This window comes from Colobus angolensis, unplaced genomic scaffold (assembly GCF_000951035.1).
Source record: "Colobus angolensis palliatus isolate OR3802 unplaced genomic scaffold, Cang.pa_1.0 Scaffold113, whole genome shotgun sequence".
Lineage (NCBI taxonomy): Eukaryota > Metazoa > Chordata > Mammalia > Primates > Cercopithecidae > Colobus > Colobus angolensis.
In genome coordinates, this window is record NW_012112364.1 from 4675462 (window position 1) to 4681003 (window position 5542).

Here is a 5542-nt window from a genome sequence, read left to right on the forward strand (position 1 = left end):
AAAAAAAAAAAAAAAGTTTGCCTCCTACTGAAATGAATATATTAGAATGGGGAGTCACTTAATCTTTGCATTAAAAAATTCACTGTTCATCCCCTCCCGATGGTTTTGTCTTTTTTTATTCATCCCAACATTTGTAGTTCAAAACTTAGTCCAGGAAATCTCAGGCATATATTATTTGCTTTATCTCATATATAACATAATTATGGACTTGAGGATAATGCTGCAATATTCATTTTGCTTATGCTCTTTCATTGTTCAAAAATGGCCTGAAAACATTCTTTACCCAAATGTTTTAATGTTATGATGAAATAATTTTATTAACATTTTCTACAAATATGAAATCAAAATAGGCCCCCAAACAAGATTAAATAGTTCATTGCTAGGCTGATAATAATTTTTCTATTTTGTCTTTAATAAACGAGTCATAAGTATAGCTGCCATCTCTCTCAGAAAGTCCTTTTACATAACCCTCAAATAAGTTTATAATCTTGAGCTTATGCTCAAGGGAAAGTACAGGAGAAGGTGCAGTGGGAGAGGAGGGCCACGGGAGAGGGAGAAGGCTGAGTAGGCGAAGGAGAAAATGGGAAGGGGAAGGGTGCAGAGCAGGCTGCCTTGAAGAGGGAAGGGTACGTGCTGGCCCAGATGGCCCAGATTGCAGAGGGCAGGAGCAAAGCAGCTCCCGCCTGAGTGCCACCAGAGTAGTAGGGAGGTCATCTGCTGTGAGTCGTAGCCGTGGAGTTATGAAAGGGCTTCTAAAGGGAGTGGGAGAGGGACCGTGTCAAGCTTAAGTAATGGGATGGCAGATTGGCACCTCTCCTCTCTCTTGCATCCTTTCTTGCCACATGATGTCTGCACAGGCCAGTTCCTATTTCCCTTCTGCAGTAATGGAAGCTTCCTGAGCCCTCACCAGAAGCAGATGCTGGTGCCATGCTTCCTCTACAGCCTGCAGAACCATGAGCCAAAGGAAACCTCTTTTCTTTGTAAATGATCTGGCCTCAGATATTCCTTTATTCCTCTGCCGTTTACCTACCTTAGCGAATTACAGCCTCTCTGGGCCCAGTCTCCTTCCACGTTAAATGGGGTCCTAACCACAGAGTGTGTGTGAAAGTGACATGAAATGAAACACCTAAAATGACTCTTAAAGTAGGAGTTCCATCAACACAATAAACAGAGCATCTTTCTTTTCAGAGCAAGTGCTGGAAGACAGAGGTAATGGTACAGTGGTATTATGTGTACCTGTGATAAGTAAATTATCTGGAGAATAACTTATTGAGAATTTTTGGCAAGTCATTTTGGATTAAGGGGAGTTATAAACAAACTGAGTCAACAATCTTAAAGAAAAAAGACAGGAAAACAAAAACCTGGCTACCAGTTGAGGCGACTGGTCCAGACAGCAGGGCCTACCAGGAAAGAAGAGAAAGAGAATGCAACCAGTCCTTGGTATATGGGGGGCATTTGCCACTGCAGTGTCTGTACATCACCATGCCTTTAAAATGCAAGGCAACCCCAAGTGTAACACAATCCACGGTATTTCATGCAAATAATTCAATGATTTTCAAAAACATTCTTTATGAAAGTATAACTTTATTATTTAGCTTTAGCCTTTCTGTATCTGGTTGCTAGTTAGGCCTTTGTCTTCAGTTCAATACGATTTTAGTTAAATTTTTCATATTTAAAAATGTTCCCTTTTCTTATTCAGATAATTTACTATATCTTAGTTTTGAAAAAGAGTTTAGCAACAAATATTGAATAAAGCCTACTAGACAAAAATAGTGTATTTTTACACATTAATATCTGGTTCATGTTACTTTTCCAGTTCAGCTTTCATTATTTAATTACTAATGTAGCTATACTTTGACATAATGGAATGACTCAGGGTTTTGTACCTAAAGAAAGCAAGCCCACATCCATGCCGGGATTTAATTTAGGTGATCTCACTCAGGGGTCCAGAACTGCGTTCCCCTCTTCAAAGCAAGCCTGAATGAGGCATTAACCTAATTGAAATTGAGTCTGAATTAGGTATTAGGTCCAGACATTTTTCTAGACAGCAGATCTGTAACTACTACCAGATTAAATTACCTTGGAAAGCATCATTTTACCCTCTTCTTAACTTTTCCTGCTGTTTCCTATTCCAGCACAAATATTTCCCTCATATGTAACAAAATGAAATGTGAAAATGCATGTTGCTAAGGTAGTTATTTTATTTCTTAATTTTCAAGATGTCGTGTTCAGAAATGTATATGCTACTTTAACCAGGGATTCCTGTATAGAAAACACTGTATTGTTACCACTGTCAGCACACACTCATTTTTTTACTTCACATGTTTAACTACAGAAAACCTAAGAAAATTGGCATTCAAAAACTACAAGGCACCATCACTTAAGTATGAATTATTGTACCACTATTATGTCCATATAAATCATTTTCTTATAATTTTAGAATAAGAAATAAAATTATCTTTATCTGTTTTAGTTAACTATAACCATGTCCCTAGATACTTATGTATTTTACCCACAGCACAATAAGGTATCCTGTAGGACACAGTCTTATTTTTCTAAATTATTTATTTATTATTTATTTATTTATTTATATTTGAGACTGAGTCTTGCTCTATCACCCAGGCTGGAGTGCATTGGCACAACCTCGGCTCACTGCAACCTCCGCCACCCGGGTTCAAGTGATTCTCCTGCCTCAGCCTCCTGAGAAGCTGGGACTACTGGCGTGTGCCACGGTACCCACATAATTTTTGCATTTTTAGTAGAGATTGGGTTTCACCATGTTGCCCAGGCTGGTTTTGAACTCCTGACCTCAGGTGATCTGCCAGCCTCGGCCTCCCAAAGTGCTGGGATTACAAGAGAACACAGCCTTTTTTTTTGTAACAGACAGAGTCAAGCTCTGTTGCCCAGGCTGGAGTGCAGTGGCCTGATCTCGGCTCACTGCAAGCTCTGCCTCCCGGATTCACGCCATTCTCCTGCCTCACCCTCTGGAGTAGCTGGGACTACAGGCGTCCACCACCATGTCCGGCTAATTTTTTAAAAATATTTTTAGTAGAGACGGGGTTTCACCGTGTTAGTCAGGAGCCAGGATGGTCTCGATCTCCTGACCTCGTGATAGGCCCGCCTCAGCCTCCCAAAGTGCTGGGATTACAGGCGTGAGCCACTGCGCCAGCCCAGGACACAGTCTTAAGTAGTAAACATCAAGTGAGAGTCTGGCAAATAAGAAAAAATCATTCCTAAGATAACAAAATGATGCTGATTAAAATGTAATAGTGTGTGTATATATATGTGTATATATATTTAAATAAAAATGATTTTAAATATTACCAACCCACAATTTATAAAATGCTACTTTTAAAATGGGGTTATTATTACCCTGGTTATCTCTGAAAGGTGTTTTAGTAGTTTCAAAACGTAAATAAGTTATTTGTACAATGTGAAAGTTTGCTTATTGATTTTATAGTCTGTTATATAGCCTAGCTAGGCTATGTAGTTCTGATCATTTCAACTTATTAAATGAGCTATTTATCACTACCTTTTTTCTGAGATTTAAGAAAGGCTGTCTGACAGATTACAGTCATGACACAGGACACCTTCTCTGCACATGTGAGGCCACGGTGTAAGTGTACCATACATGTTAATTATTTACATGTAACATACACTAAGTATTGTGTCTGTCATATTCAGCAAAAAACATTAAAGGTGAAAAGAATCGAGGACTTAAGTATAATATTTGAAAATACAACTGCTGTATAACTTTAAAAGTTTACTGTAAGATATTTAAACACATGTGGATGGATGCCTGCTTGCTAATCAATTTGGAAGCATCCTGTCATGAAGAGAAACTTTAATACCAGAGACACTGAACCGGTTAGCAAAAGAATCCATCAACAAAAACGAAGATTTCAGCTTATGTGTAATTTTGGAATAGAATTGTGTAATCTTTTCTTTACAGTTTCTTTATAGCCTGTTCATATCAAAGGAAGAAAAGCATAGGAAGACCCGTATTCAAAAGATTTGCATTGAAAAATGTAAATACTATTCCATTGCTTTACCAGCACCAATTTACCTGCGTTAAGCAACAGCCAGGAGTATTAATACATGAATACTATGGATACACATGGAGTGCCAGCATTATAAAATCCGCCTGTACAATATCATCACTAGATGAGTGGATGTTTCACAGATCAACTGTCTGGCACTGTGCTAACATTCAGAAACATCAGAATACTCAGTAATGATGTAAGAACAAGCAGCTTGCTGCCTTTGATGTAACCAAGTGACAGCATGCATATACGTAAATACTAATTAGTGGTACTTAATGGAGGTCATGAGTGTAAGGGTGGTGAGGATCATCAAGAAATTATGTAATCCCACTGAAGATGACAGAGCCCCGCTGCGTTTCAGTTCCCCTCTAAATCCCCCAAGCAAACCCTATGCAACTTTGCACTTGGTGCAGACACGCGGCTTACTGTGTTCCAGACTCCCCAGAAAGCAACCCAGGGCAATGTTTTTGGCAAAATCATTTGCAGAAAACCAATTCACTCTCATTCTCTCACACCAGACACAAGCATGCAACAAGTTGTTAAGTCTCATTGCAGAATGAGGATCAGTTAGTGAAGTCTTTGGGCAAAGAAAGCCAACCGTCTAAATTACACTTCACTCTTGTCCCTGAGCCCCCACAACAGGGCAGGGGAAGGATACTGCTGTCTAGGGCAGAGAAGGGGAGAAGAAAGAGGGCACGGGTGGTTATGCAGTCCTAGGGGGAAGGCCGGAACTGGCATAGCGACGTCTAACAACAGAGGGGTTAGTTTAGGAGGTTGGAGAAGGAAGGGACTCAGGAATCTGGAGAACTGAAGGCGAAGAGGCGGGCAGTGGCTATTCTCTTTACCTGCTGTACTTCTTGGAGTCCCGGAACGCAAACAACCACTGCATTTCCCTTCATTCCAGACGGGATGACACCAGTCTTCTCCCCGGACAGCGCGGGCCTCCGCTGCGTCCTTCCTCAGCGACCGCAGCGACGACTCTGCTCCAGGGCGGGGGAGCAGCTTCCCGAGCCGCGGGCGCCCACTTCCCCCCCCGGACTCCGGGCAACACCGGCCAGGGCGCGCGGGGAGGTGCGGGCCAGGGATCCCCCAGGAACTAGCCTGGGCTGCTGCACCGCTGCCAGGGCCGTCCTGCGCTTAGCCGAGCCCAGGGCGCCGCCGGCTGGACGCCAGTCACCTCCCAGTGCGCCCCAGACGCCGCCAAGTCCCAGGACCGTGCGCCCCTCCGGATGTCCGAAAGCGCCTCTCCAGGGCAGCTGATGCCCCTCTGTGTCCTTCCCGCGACGGGCCGGGCCCGCCACTCCACACCTCCCGTGTCCCTCCACGTCCATCACCGCGCGTGCCTCTCCAGCATCCCCCTCCCCTCCAAGATCCAACACAGCTCCCCTTCAGCTGTTTCCCGCGTCCCTCCAGAAGTTCCTCCGGCGACTGCCCCGCCCCTCCACTCCACACCTTCCTGTCCCTCCATGTCGGTCACCGTGTGTCTCTCCAGCATCCCC